A 15,485-nucleotide genomic window follows, 5' to 3' on the forward strand; every position below is an offset into this window, starting at 1 on the left:
AACTTCAAGGCACAGGTTTGTCATGGAACCTCCACAGTTTGGTTCCTGAAACACACCAGGGTCTGCCCAAGGCTGATTCCTGAACTTTGGCTGCTAGGTGGCTTGGGAAGGCTGTACCCTCTGAGCCCCTCAGCCAGTGGGGAAAGGAAGAGGCCAAGATGGAGCCATGGGTTTGGGGTGAAAGGAGGCTGCACCCTCTGAAACCTGAGAGAGAAAATCCCTGTTATGGCCAATTTTATCTGTGCAGCTTACAGACCAGCTGTAGCTGTCCCATCTGCTTTATCTGTATGCAAATAAACAATAAATTCACTGCAGCACTATTGACCTTATCTTCACCTTCCTTGTATGTAGAAAAGTCAACTTTATGGAACATCAGCAATGGGTTTTAAGAGATACAGACTTTATTTGCCTTTAGTTTATCAGCATAGAGTGAAGGAGATTAAAGTTTTGTTGGACATTTACAAATAAGTGCCCAGAAAAGAAGCAAAAATGCCTCCAGAGCCAATCTGTATTGGAGGAAAGCACTCAGACACAGAATTGCAGTCTTGTGCAATGAAATATTTACACCTCATGGAGATTCCCTCTGCCCAATAGAGCTGGTCATTGCAGGCTTCCTGTATGGACAGCACAGAAAGGCAACTCCCAGGGATGACACAACTCACCAACATCACCAGCTGTTTATTGACTATGGGAGATGCTGTTTTCAAGCAATTTCGTTTCTGTTCTCCATCTAATTTTGCTAAATGGAGACAGATCAGAGATTGATGAGGGCTCAGATGATGGAATCCTGTGTTTGGACAGGTGGATTGAGCTCCTCATCAGCTGTGATGGGCATCTAAACCTCAGGAACATAAATCTACCAGCACTACCCATGTCCAAAATCATGAATCATAATCTCATGGAATGGTTTGGGTCAAAAAGGATCTTAACACTCATCCCATCCCACCCCAGCCATGGCAGGGACCCCTCCCACTGTCCCAATGTCCAGCCTGGCCTTGGGCACTGCCAGGGATCCAGGGGCAGCCACAGCTGCTCTGGGCACCCTGTGCCAGCCCTGCCCACCCTGCCAGGGAACAATTCCTCCCTGAAACTAAATTCAAAGCTACTCTCTGTCAGTGTGAATCCATTTGCCCTTGTCCTGTCCCTCCATCCCTTGTAAATAGTCTCTCTCCCTCCCTCCTGCCAGCTCCTTCAGGCACTGGAAGAAAAGAACTACTAGCTGTATTCTTTCACTTAGTTACTAAATTTGATAAGGAATTTTGATTAGAGAGCAGTTCTTTAGAAAAAATAATAATGAAAAAATCTAAATGTACATCCCCCTTCCTTTTTTATTTAATGTGTGCTTGTGTGGATTTAAAAAAATATTTTGCTTTTGAGGCAATTGAAAAGCTTCAAAATGTAGCAGCATACAGGAATAAGCTATCAGAAATATATTTTTAAATGTGAGAGGTATTAAATACATAGTTCAAATTCTTTGGAGAAACAACTCTTTGCCATCAGTTTGCCATACTGGGACCTGTTTAGCATCACTGAATATTAGGAGTTTTATTCAAGTGCTTAACTTCAAGCAAACATTCACACAGACCTGTGAGAAATATGAATGTTCAAAATATCTCAGCTTGGACTCTTCATGGACTTACAGAACTTGGGTAGAGGGATAGAAGAGAAATGTTATTCATAGCATTTCATGTAAAAGAAATTCTACTGTATCAATGACCAGCTGAAAAAATTCTATGTTTTAAATAAGGCGAGCAAGGTTTGAATACAAACTTTTGCTTTATCTTTATAATCCTATTGTATTTCTGTGAACAAGAGGATGGCAAAGCGACCGACTTCTGTCCCAGCTTTGCTCTGATCTAAATTCAATTTCCAAATAAGCATCAGATGCAGAGCAGGGTCTCTTAAAGGCCTGGAGCTCATTCTGCTATTGCCATCTTGTGGATGACCTGCAGCATGGTGCTGCTCATTTGGCATCTCTCCCATCCTGCTTTGGTGAGGAATGTTTCCTGATATTCCACATTGCCATGGTAATCCATTACCTGAAAGTTACAAAGTTCTTTATGTCAAAGTAATTGAATTTATTAATTTCAATTAACCCATTAAAGAAAATTAAGCTTGTCTCAATAAATTGTGAGTTACTTTGTCCAAGTAAGATATTGAACGGTGGTAGTATGTGAACTGAACTTTAAAAATTATCAGCTGTGCCATAAAAGTGGTTTTAATTAGCTATGTATAGTTCCCTTTTTGTTAGAGAATTGTACTGTGCTGAAGAAGAATGAGCCATTGTTTAAGGCACAAGGCTTATGTGAATCATGAGACTATTCAAAGTCACAAAGCCTTGGAAAGATTTAAATGTGAATGTATAACAGATTGTGCAAAACTCAGAGATCCTGGTGCTCAATGGGCAGAGCTATATTGTAAATAAAAAAGCTTTCCTGCAACATTGTGGACTTGTTATATTTGTTCTCACATTTTACATATGAGAACTGCCCCCAAAAACAAGAGTTCCAAAGGCAAGGGAATATGGACATAATGATGGAATTCCTAAGTTTAAAAAGATTTGTGTGCCTGAAGTGTCAAAGGCTTTGCTCTCAGATTTGCCCCAAGTCTAGAACTAAACAGAAGAGTTTAATGAATGGCAAAACAGGTTTCAGAGCAGAGCTTTGCACTCCCCCACTGGGACAAGAACTGTAATGGAAATACCACAGTTACCTTTTAGTATTTTTAGAAAGTTTTTTCTAGCTACAAGCAGCCTCCAGTGCTCCCTGCCTGCCTTATTCCAGCTGCTGGGCAAGGCTGCTCCCAACCTGCAAGCCCAAATGCCTGGTGATAATGAATCCAGTCTTGTTGGCCACTCTGTTTTGGTTGACACATGGAATTTTACCTCCCTGTTTTGACCCTTGGACAGCTTTTTATCTTGTAGCTCCTTATTTCTTGAACTCTTATCTCCTACTTAAAATCTCTATTCAGTATCACTTCAATATGAGCAAAGTTTAAGGATTTTTGGAGAGAGTTTGTGGCTGGATCTGGTTCAACTGCTCTGCTTGTTTAGAAAGCAAGTCCTAGATTTCATAACTGGAAAAGAAAAAAAAAATTCCATTGAAGAGTATTCCTTCAGTAAGTTTTCCCTAGGTTTTGGTTTCTTATACTCAATACAATTGCAATGATTATAACTATGATGGAAGCCTTGTCATGGTTTGACACTGGCCAAACACCAGGCACCCATGAAAATCATTCCCTTACCCACTTCTGCTAGGGCTGGGCAAAGGAGAGGGGAAAAAATTAACAAAGGGCTCATGGATTGAGATAAGGACCGGGAGAAAAGCACTCTAAGGGCAAAACAGGTTCAAATTTAAAGGTATAAAGTAGATTTATTCATAAATTTGGAGGAGGATAACAAGAAGTAAAATAAGCCTTTATAACACCTTTTTCCCCACAGCCCTTCCCTCCTTCCCACCAACAGTGCAGGGAGACAGGGCAGGGGAGTTTTTGTCAGTTTGTCATTCGAAATCTTTTTCTGTTCACTCAGGGAGAGGAGTCTTTTTTTTTTTTTTTGCTATGTCATAGGATCCCTCCCATGGCCAAACAGTCATCCCAAAACTGTTCTGGGCTGCTCATCCACAGGGTGCAGTTCTCTAGAGATAGGCTGCTCTGGTTTGGAAGCCAGGGCTCTGTCTCTTGTTATAAATGACCCAGACCCAAGTGGGAATGAGCTATAAAAGTTTGATTGAGAACAATAAAAAAATTTGCAAAGCAGAGGGGACAGCACTGGAACTGTGGCCAAACACCAGAGGCTCGTGCACAAATGATGGCTCTGCCTTTTATACCCCCGGTGTTGTATCAGTTTTGTGCACATTTATTTTGATTTTACATAGTCTCCCCATGTCAGTGCTGACGTAGTTTTGTCATTGTGGTCATCAGGGTTATCACTGAGTGAAATTCTGCTCCTTTTAAGGTTGTGTCTCCAAGGTTTGGCTAGTAACACTCTGTCCAGTGTAAACTCATAAACCCAATTAGAACAGACAAAACCATCCTTGTGAAAACCAAATACCATCAACCACTTTATAACACATATCATTATCTTAATATTGACAACATTATAATATTTAATATCAATTCCTGTAACACCCTGCAGAAGCCAATTCCCATTAACTTGTTTCCCACACTCTGTGTCTCTGGAAGCAGGGTCCATCAGGGATTTGCTCTGTCAGGTGTGCTGGAAGATTCTAGCAGCTTCTCACAGAAACTCCCCCTGTGGCCCCCACTGCTACCAAAAACCAGGCTGTGCCAAACCAACACAAAGCCCCTGAGTTTTGCACCACAGCACAATTTTGAATAACAGAAGCACACGTGCTTTGTCAATGTGGACCCCATTGGTACAAAATAAAAGGGGATATTAAAATACAGCAGCTTTTATAAATGTTAAAGCCATGACCTGGGTAGAGATATGCCAATAAAAAGATTCAAAAGACAAAAAACCTTGACTTTAGAAAAAACTCAGGGAATAAAGTAGAAAATACATAAAGACAAGGTATAAAATAGAAAAGACAACCCTTTTTCAGGCATCATACTATATATTTTGTCAGCCATTCTCTGATCATAGGAAAAGATTCTGTCATTAAAAATAAATTACAAAAGTAGGCTTTTTTATATGGTTTTCCCTACACAGTAATTTCTGAATTTCCCACTGTGAGTACATGATCAGTCAGTGCCTATTTACACAAACTCTCTGAGCTTGCAGAACACTATTCAGGGAAAGGAGGGCTGAGAGAAAATCCTTTTAAATCAACATACATTGTGGAGCACCTCAACACTGCTGTCACAATTAGAGTACTCAGAATTTTGCTAAATGAAGGAGCCTCCCGAAAGTTCTGCTCTTGGGCAGAGGGGCAAACCATGTGGTACCTGACAGCAACATTTCTGTAACAATGGTTATGTAAAGGTCCATGTGTAGGGACACACGTTGAGAAAGTAAGAAAATTACAGCCTGAAAAATATTCCAGGCTGGAGCTTTTCAGCTCTGTTCTCAGCCCATGAGCTGGTCCAGCTCAAGGCTAGGGAGAATTTCTCCCAGGGTGATAATTTGGTCAAAATAAAAAGGAATTAAGAACAAGATAGAACAGCTGTTGGGGTACGTGACCAGGCCCTAAGCATGGGGTGTCTTCTCTCTGAACCAATCACCTTTTCTCTACTCTTGGAGTTGCAGTCCTGCTATAAAACCAAGTGTGTTTCTGAATAAACTTGTCTCTTTCTTCCTGTCATGACAGACCACCATGTAGCTGTGCCTCTTATTTCTGCCTCACTTAAAGGGTTAAAACCCCTTTCCACGGCTACATCCGTGTTACTCAGAATACTCTGCACCTCTGTCCCACTCTACTTTTATACCTTGCATCCACGGATTTGAAAGATTCCTGATGGAGAGGGTCCCTGCAGAGGAGCAGCAGGTACAAAGGTGGACACTGAGAGTTCTAAGCAATGAAGATCCTGGAGCTCAAGGTTTAGGAGATCAGGTGTGAACCACGCTGGGACCTGCCAGTTTCAATGGTCAGTTCATGTGGCCGTCTCCAGGGTCACCACATTTTGTCACCTGGCACCATAAAACATCTCCCTTGGGGCCCGGGGCTCTTGCCAGCCCTCTGACATTATAATTAATGTCCACAAAGCTTCACTTGCCCTTCAGACCTGCTGTTACCTCTCCCTGACTCAGTGCAACATGCCTAGACACAAGTTAGTGAATGTAAAACAGTTCTGAGAGAGAAGTTTTTTTTCTAAACTGATACCATGGGTTAAAAAAATATTTAAATTTTGTCTGAAAATATTAATTTGGTATTCTTCACATAAAGATATTTAGACACTTCTGAGGAAACACAGGCAAGCTGTCTGGTGCTTAAAACTGACACGAACGTTCACATTTACAATATTTTGCATGATGTATTTTACTCATGTCAAAAATTATCTTCTGAAAAGAAATTTTTAAAGGGGGCAGTGGTAGGCACTTTAAAAGTTGTTTTGCACCTCCCTCTTCAAAAAGTTGTTACAGTTCATTAGGATTATGGTTATTACTAGGAGAAAGGAACAAAGATTCATCCCTGGCAGTGCCCAAGGCCAGGTTGGACACTGGGGCTTGGAGCACCCTGGGACAGTGGGAGGTGTCCCTGCCCAATGACTTTAAGGTCCCTTCCCACCCAAACCATTCTGTGACTCTGGGATCTCTCTTTGCAATAGATTGTGAAATCTATAGAAATAAAATATATATTTTGAATTGCACTCTGGCTAAGCTGAGCTCTGTGCTGTTTGTTCCCTCCCTTCAGGTGATGCTTTTCTGCCTGAGGCCCCATTTAAATCCAGTTAAACCTGTGCAGGGAAAAGGGCAGAGGCCCCTCACAGAGGACAAACCTTCTGGACTTACTACAGCTGGTTAATGCCCAGGGAGGGCAACAGCAAAAACATTTATGCAAACATATCTACAATTTATATTGTGTAGCCCAGCATTCCATAATGAAGGTGTAAAAACCAGAAATGTGTATTTTTATCTTTAATGTATTTCTCTGGCTGTATGATTTATTACCCAGACATTAATTACTTGATTGAATCCTATTTTCCACTCCCTGTCTCTTCACCCCCAGTATCCCAGTATCTTTCTTTAGGGATTTAGATTCTATCAAGTGATAGCCTCGTGCATTTAACAGAAACACCAGTGATTTCAGCTGCAGGACTCTCTGCATGAATGAACTACAAACTGAGTTTTAGAACCCTGCACAAGTTGTCTAAAGTAATTTTAAATAGCTCCCACTTACATTGCTTAAAAGATCTGAGGAGCTGTTTATTTTCTGAGGACATTTTGAAGTTCTGGTATTTCAGGGATTCAGAATACAAACAGTTTTCATATAAACCCTGAATTTCATTAGAGATTAGTGGAACAATTGAAAGGCTTTACAATAGAGAAGTAATTGATCTGTTCTATTCAAACCAAGAACACTTCTGTACAGTTTAATAAAAAGCATCTGTCATAAAGATTATGTCCTACACATTGTGGGAATTCTGTCACCACAGACAACATAGATTAATTGTAATAAACAGAAATTGTCACTAAAGCTCTCAGCTCATGCCATCTAATATTGTGTGAATAAATTTCATTTTCTAATATTATGAAACAGTAAGAGTATAATAAATCAACCACCTAAGTCCTTTGAGAATTTTTGCATAATTCACCAAGCCAAATTGATTTTAGCAGTAAACCTACTAATTTACATGGGGCAGAATGGTTTTCCTAGCGTGATGAATTTAATTTCTATTTCCCTGTTTGCATGAATTCACTCAAGCAATTCATCACTGCTAGAATTAAACTACAACCATGTTTTAGTTGAGCAGGCACATAACCTACACCTGGATGACAAAAAAGTGTCTCTCAAAGGCAGGATGTGAAATTTAGTGAAAATCATTGGAAAGGCCACACTACCTCAAAAATGTAAACAATAAGGTGCTGCACAGAAATATAAAGTATTTGGAAAATTTTATCCAAAGATTGGTTGTCAACTTTTCATTTCGGAGGTCTAATCTTTCTGGTAATTTATAAGGTTTTGTTCTATAATGGGATATTTTCTTGTAAGGAATAAAGGTGTGAAAGACAATTTGTACAATGAGTAGGTTTAAATTACGACAGAATGAACTCTCTCTTCAGATTTTTAAAAATGAGTCATCCATCCAAACACTTACAACATGCACAATATGGGAATAAATTATATTTTGCTGTCAGTTTAAGTTGGTTCAGCTTGGGACTGAAAAGTAAAATAATACTACTGGCAACCCAAGTGTGAAAGGAATGAATTTGCAGGTTTATGTCCATAGTCCAGCATAAAATAATCCAGTGGCTGCTGGAAACCCAGAGTGAGTGAGTTTATAGATCTGGAAAGCAGTGCAGGGTTGTGTTTCCCTGAGGTTCTGCTAATCGGGATTCCATCAGAATTGTGCAAAGATTCCATCCTTCCAACGGGGCAGGGCAGCAGGAAAACTATCCACAGTTGTTCCTTGCTCAGGCAAGAAAGACTTAAAATACTCACACGCCTTTTTTTTTCAGATATCAAACCAAGCTGAGAGCTGCAGGAATGCAGGACAGAAAACAAAAATGGATCCCCTTTTTCCCCACCATGGGCAGCATCAGATCCCGTGTTCACTAACAAACACAGCCATAGGAAACAAAATAAACTAATAAAGGAAGTTTCCCTTTCTGCCTGTTGAGCTGAAGGCAGTTGGTTTCATTTTAAGGCATAGTAGAGATTGGATTGTGCCTGTAGATGTTCTAGGAATAATATAATACAAAATAAAAAGATTCAGATTCTTACAGGAATGGACACAGTGATCAGACTGTCTACTTCAGCTTTTCCCCTGGCTCTTATCCTTAGGATAAGAAGCAGAACACTTCATTGCCATGATCCAGAAGTGCCTTATCAGGCCATTGACCTCTCTATTTATAAATTGATGCCCATTTTAAATTACAGTGATGCAAAACTTGTTCGCTAGGTAATGACACAACGTGTTTGAAAAGAGAGCTGTCACTTACTCTGTTTAGCACACACAATATGGAAATTAATTTCACAGAAAGTAACTTGCTCCTCTGAGGGAAAAGGACACTGCAGATATTTATAGACTATTTGATTAGTTCCTTTCAGCAGCATCAAATAGGATGACGCTGGAGCAGTCTGTATTTGCTTAATACTGAACCTATAAAGAATCCATCATTTACATATTCTCCTCAAAAGCACCAGCTGTACATTCTTAAATAAAGTCATAAATGGCACTGACAAGACTTCATTCTTTTAATGAAAAAAAGACACTCTGTGGTACAGCCTGTGCCTGTACTTCACTCTCCAGACTTTATATGCTCAAAAGTCTATAAATGTTCTCAATTGGAATAAGAAGGAGGCAAGTTGAAACTTCACTTGAAAATTAATTCTTTTTCTTGTGGAGTCTATGTACATTCACCAACATTCGATTTACATATGTTATGGATAATTATTCCAAATATAAGAATTAATATGTAAAAGAAAGCATTAAAGACAGCAGAGTAATTTTTACTTCCAACCATCAGTTCCATTTCACCTTTTTAAGATTAATATTTGTGCTGCAGGCATTGCTTGGAATCTGCTGCTTGATGGGAAATTTTCCTTTGTATAAGTTTTAGTAGTGCCAAAAGCAAGCTGGAGTGGTTCCCTGGTATTTTTGAAAGAGTGTGTCCCTGTTTCCCATGGAACTGGATGTGAATTCTCTCTGGGGTCAGCATTTTGTTCTTTGATTATGGCAACAGAGTCCTGGAACTCCTGGATGCTTTTATAGTGCACCAAACATGATTCTTATTTGGACACAATTTTAGGTCTCCTGAGAATATTTGTCATATTTCCCAAACAACTCATTCCAGCTCCTTTCCTTCTTTATATTTTTATTTCTTTGGTTTTCCTGACAACCAGTGAGAGATGTTACTGTGTCACTGTCAGATCCACCCCCCTCACCCTTTTCTTTTTCTTTGTTTTTTCTTTTCTTTTAATTCTGACTTGTAAGATCACATCTTGCTTCTTCTATGGAAGCTTCCAACATACAGAAAGTTTCTGCTACACTTTCATGGCTATTTCAAATATCCCATGCTCTTCTACAAAAGGAGGCATAAATGTCCTGAACACAGTGTAATGCTTTCATTGTACATTAGATGTAATTAGATGCACATTGTACATTACATTGTACTTTCTTAAAAAAATTAAAAATAAAAAAAGAAAAGGAAGGGACAGGAACAAGGATGGAGAAATTATTTTGTTAAGGAAGCTCAACAAAACCTCAAGAGCCTTCTAGAATGATTCCTTTTAAACCCAGCCTTTTATGTCCTTGATAATGCAGGCTGCATCCTCCCTGTAATAATTTCCTCCCATGGAGTGATTTGGAATTGCATGATGTGTGGCACAGAGCTATACAGCAAGAAAGACACCCCAAAGCAGAAGTTCTTTATCAAGAAATTTACTTTGACTAGAAAAGCAATTCTGTAGCCATTAGTCTAAAACATCAACTCTTGGAAAGCAGATCCTTGCAAAACAGGGCCAAATGGCCACAAAACTCTAAACTTTTTGTTCAGTGTCTTGTTTTGATAGCTCCATAAACTTATAAAAAAGTCAGAGCAATATAACAACAGAGGCTTTGGGGATGTGGTTTATATATATTTTTTAAATTTAATTTTAGTACACTGCAGAAGAAAGTTGGACCTTAGAGAATAAATAATTTCCTGCCCTCTGCACGGTAGTTCCCACCCCATCATGGTATATTAAGCACACATTACCAATAAAGACTGCTTGAATCATACACAAAAACATTGGAAAATGCTCAAGACTGAAGTAAAATTTTCTAAATCATGGACTGTTAACACTCATGTTCTTTGCTCCAACTTGAATGCCTGCTAAATGGATGCATTATTGCCACAGCTTTCATCACCAGCTCCTGCAGTAATCCTTCTGTTTAATGATCCTGATTTAAAAATCGTTACAGTTAACAACTCCTGATATTTTACTTTCAGCATTTTGGCATTCAGAACTGCTTAAATGAAACAGTTCAATCTTCTAAGTGACAATTATAGTTCTCATTATACCAACCGGCAGGATTTCCATTCTGCTACATTTTGATATATTATGGCCCTGCTCATCTATGATCATTAGCATTGTATTAAAAATGCACTTAATCTTTGTCAGAAAACTCATCAAATATTGAATTTTTTGTTTGGAAATATAACTTTCCTCCTGGGGATTACTCTTCCCACGTTGGACATGGGCAAGAATTTAGCTTCAATCCAAGGATCTGACTGGATCGTGGTGCTATTGCAAGTGTGTACAACAATGCATTAAAGCTGCCGAGTGTTAGACTTATTCATTGATACTACTCATTAATCTCTGTACTATTAGATAAAAAATAATTAAAATAAAAAGGACTTGGGTAAAGGGGTGTTCTTGAAGCCTGTCAAAGCACCAACACTTTCCTGTTTTCACGATTTTGTAGTGAAAAGGGGAGGAGAGGAAAAAGAATAATTTGCTACTCAGTCACCAGGAAAGGAGACAACATTCTGTTTTCTGTGTAATTGAAGCATCTATTTTTCTATCCAGCAGTTCAATTGAATTTGACAAATGGGCAATGGTCTCACAGAAAATAAACTACCAGGAATGCTGCGAAAACATGGAGCTACACAGTTCCAAACAGATACAGTTCAATTTGTTCTTTTCTGCCTCTTGCTGATTAATAGATAGGGAAGAGAAATGAATGAGAGTACTAAGAAACAGTTGTGTGTGATGGAGAGGAAAATAAAAGGCATAATTCAGAAGATGAAAATTAAAAGGGGGATGGGAGAAGAAGAGAGAAAGAATCAACATCTTTGACTTTTTCTTTTAATTGGGGACTATTTGAATTACAGAGGTTGGTACAGAATTACCAGGTTGGAAGAGACTTTCAAGATCATCGAGTGTATCAAACCATGGTAAGGAAATTTTCCAAGTACAGGAATAGGACAAGTGATAACAGAAGTACAGACTGTCTTAAAACAAAAAACTTCCTTTTTGTAGAAAAAACAGGAGGAGTGCTCAGGGCTTGGCAGGGGCTGCCCAGGGAGGTTTGGAGTGCCCATCCCTGGAGGTGTCCCAGGAAGGGCTGGAGGTGGCACTCAGAGCTCTGGGCTGGGGACAAGGTGGGGCTGGGAGGGCTTTTCCAGCCTCAGTGGTTCTGGGATTCTGTGGTAGTGAAGACTTCAGTGGAACTGGTAAGGCCTTGGGAATCCCATGTGCTGGATTCCATGCACAGCTGCTGTAGATGCAGAAAGGGCTCTCCAGGTGTGTTAGGGGTTTCTGTAACACATCCAGCCCGTGGTCCTCTGCACTGAGGCTGCCCCAGACCCCTGTGGTCTATCCCACTTCTCATGGATCTCACTTTTGTGCCTAAGAGGGTCTTGGACAAGGACCATCAGCTTTTGTGCTGGCAGTTGAGCTCCAGTGGCCCTGAGAGAGGACAGTAATGAAATCCTTCTAGCTTTGAGTTTCTGGAGAGCTCTGCACCCCCTCCTTGTAACTCAGTGTAGCCAACACTACATTTAGCAGCAGTCTGTGCAGTCCTACTGCACATTAGCACTTTCTGTGATTGAATATGGGAATTAGAGACAAGTTACTTTTGCTGGTACCTTGTTCCTGGACATACTCCAAGGAATAGAGCCTGTGCATAGCAAGGCTATACAAAGTGCCAACTGTTTCATAACCACCCGCTATAAGCAATTTCAGCCTCATCCAAAAAATGTAACTTATGCTGGTAAAAAAAAAAAATCACAGTTGTCAATTCTAATTATTCATCTCAAAGGGAACCTTGGCTTCATATTAATTTTCTTTTCATCAGTGAATCAGTCCAGTTAAATCTTCTAATTATCATTTACTTCAAAAAATGAAATGTTATTTAGGTAACAGTGTATGTAGACTTTAATATAATTTGAGTATATGATCCAATATGTATATAACTATTTCATTAGGGTTTGGTTTTGGGCATACCATACATTTTTATGCTAAGGAAACTGAAAAAAAGAAATTGAATAAAGAAATTAACTCCTTACAGAGACTGTCATTGCTGGGGACTGCAAGGTTAAAATTCCTGCTGAAAGCTCATGGAAGACCAAATGGCATTCCTTGGATTCTATTTTTGGTTATTTATATTACATGTCATACACCACATACATGTTACCACCCTGGTAACAACCTCAGCTGACTCCAGCTGCTGTGGATAAATAACCAAACCAAATCCCCAACGTGCTCCTCATTTATAGTTAGAGCAAAGCCAGGATTTGAATGTCACAGTATTTTAACCTGATCCCATTAACTGAAGCAGTGGTAAAAAACATTTTCATGTGAGCAAGGAGAATGTGCTACTTCCAGAGCAGCACAGTGACAGTGGCCACAACTAATTGGCTGCAAACAATACTTAAATGGACAGGCAGGAGAAAAAATAATTAAAAACTGAGATACGTTTGAGTTGGTTTTGTTCAATCTGCCACACAAAGATGTGTCACAGTACAACAGATTAAGTTTGTATCTCATCTTCCTATTTAGATAAAGTGAATATTATCAGGTTTATATGTTCCTTGCTCTTTGGCCCTGCAGTGGATGTCCTTATGTGGTCTGGAAAAAGTTCTGAGGCAGCACTGATCAGAATGACCTGGGGAAACTCAGAACACGAGTTCACAGATTAATTCTTAAATCACATTTTAAAATTTCTTTGCAAGCCAAAATAGAGCAACAACACTGTGTACTCAAATGACTAACCTTGTCATCTCCTCCTCCTAAATAGAGAATATTATTTAGATTCACTGCATAAAGAATCAGACCCTATTCCCAGTTCTGAAGCCTTAATTTTTCAGCAAAAAGTTCATTAACTGTGAAGCTGATTTCTTCTTTTCTCCTGTAGCTACAAAGGGGTCTCCCTGCAGTGCTGGCAGCTTTGCTGTTTCACCTTTGTCTGTCCCCAAACCCTTCCCAGGGCAGCAGAGCATGAGTGGATTATCTGTAGGGTTGAGCTGTCAGCAGATCAATAACTGTCCCTTTGGGGACACAGAGAGGAGGAGGCTGAAACATCAACAGAGCACCACTGGAGAAATCCCACCTAGCCACAGATTTTCTCAGATTTCAGCACTTGTCACACTTCTTGATGCATAACTCACCTGGAAAGATTGCACTCCAGGGACAGGACTGTCCCACAAAGGTTTGTTCAGCAAAGGGTTTTCAAAATAAAAGCTGCTGTTATCTTTGAAGGAATCAAGGAAAGAAACTCACACAATCCACGAGTCCCAAGTTCTGCATTATGTACAATATTTGTGTATCAGAGAATGAATTGCCCAAGGCAAAATTAAGAGATTGTGCATGGAAGTTTATTCAGTAGGAGAAAAATGCACCATTACAGAGAAGAGTAGAATGGGAAATGCAGATGTGTATTTCACTTGGAAAGATTGATAGGAATGCCTTGAGAAAGCTGGTTTGATGGAGAAATGGTGATTTGGTAGAACTAAAAGCAGCAGCTGGGGATGAAATGATCTACCTGTGTTTGGCAGATCTTGAAATCAGGTTACTGCTTCTTCCTGTTTTCTGCTGGGTTTTGAGAACCTGGTGAGAAGGTAAGCCCTGACTAGCTAGACTTTTTACCAGGTTTTTCATCCTCCAGATCTAGAAGGAGGAGGAATGCAGTTTCTTCCAAAAAGATCTCCTAATGCCTTATGTTTGTGCAGGAATTGTTTCCTCCAATCTCTGTGCTAAGAGAAGAAGAGGTGGGTTAGCTTTATTTTTTATTTTATTTTAATTACTACCATTGGAAACAACTAAGCCACCACTGACAGAATCAGTAGGGCACACAAAAAGTGGCAAACAGCTACAACAGCCTCTTTTACAGGTTAATCCTGATGTCTGACAAAACAGCCCAATTCATACAAAGATGTATTTTACAATACAAACAGAAAGAGAATACCCTGGGAAACACAGACTTGCCTGGTCTTAATGTCACACTGATTGATCAATTCATAGTTCAAACCTAAAGGAAACAAACATTTTTACTCCTCTGTCAAGGAATATTTCTTGTGGATTGGGTGTTCACGTGTTTAAAATTGTGGTTAGAGAGTGGAGCAGGCTCAGAGAGAGACACGTTATGTAAGTGTTGCAGAAAAATCCCTGTAGTGAAAGATTGAAAGAGTTTATTCAGCTTTTCAAAAGGAAGACTGAAAGCAAGTAAAAATTATTGTATAAGCACATTTATGAGGGGAAAATATCAGTTACAAAAGAGCTCTGCAACTAAGCAAAGAACAGTACAATATGAAAAGTGAGGGCTGACATATAAAAACTGTTAAAAACAGTTGGCTTAAACTGTGACTGTGATAGAATAACAGCAGCAAACTACTGAGGGAAAGAGAAAATTTTCCATCTCTTCAAGAATACAGATTGCATGCCAAGAGAAATTCAGCCACACAGAAATTCATATGCTCAAGGCACAGTCATTAGGGTAAGGATATGATAAACTTAAAAAGGTAATTTCAGACAAGAGAGGTCTGCTAAAGTATAAAATAAACATCTGAACAGTCTGAATGTGAGAAGCTGCTTTAATGAATCCATGGACACAAAATATGAGTCACTTACCAGATAATTCAGACTTGTGAGTAGCCAAAGGGCAGAAATAATTTTCATGTCCAGAACCAAACCAGGATATTTCATAGAATCACAGAATGGTTTGGGTTGGAAGGGGCTTCAAAGATTGCAACCCCCCCTGGCATTTTTTCCATTAAAATAACTGAAAATTTCCCACTAATTTGGTATGGACATGCTATTATTTGCTCTTTTGGGAAACCCATCTTTTCCCTTATTTATTTATAATTTTTTTAAAGCAATAAATATGTCCATATTTAGGATCCTCGTGCAAAAATTTTTCTCTGCTTTTAGCAAACAGAAGAA

This window comes from Sturnus vulgaris, chromosome 12 (genome assembly GCF_052056855.1).
Source record: "Sturnus vulgaris isolate bStuVul1 chromosome 12, bStuVul1.hap1, whole genome shotgun sequence".
Classification (NCBI taxonomy): Eukaryota; Metazoa; Chordata; class Aves; order Passeriformes; family Sturnidae; genus Sturnus; species Sturnus vulgaris.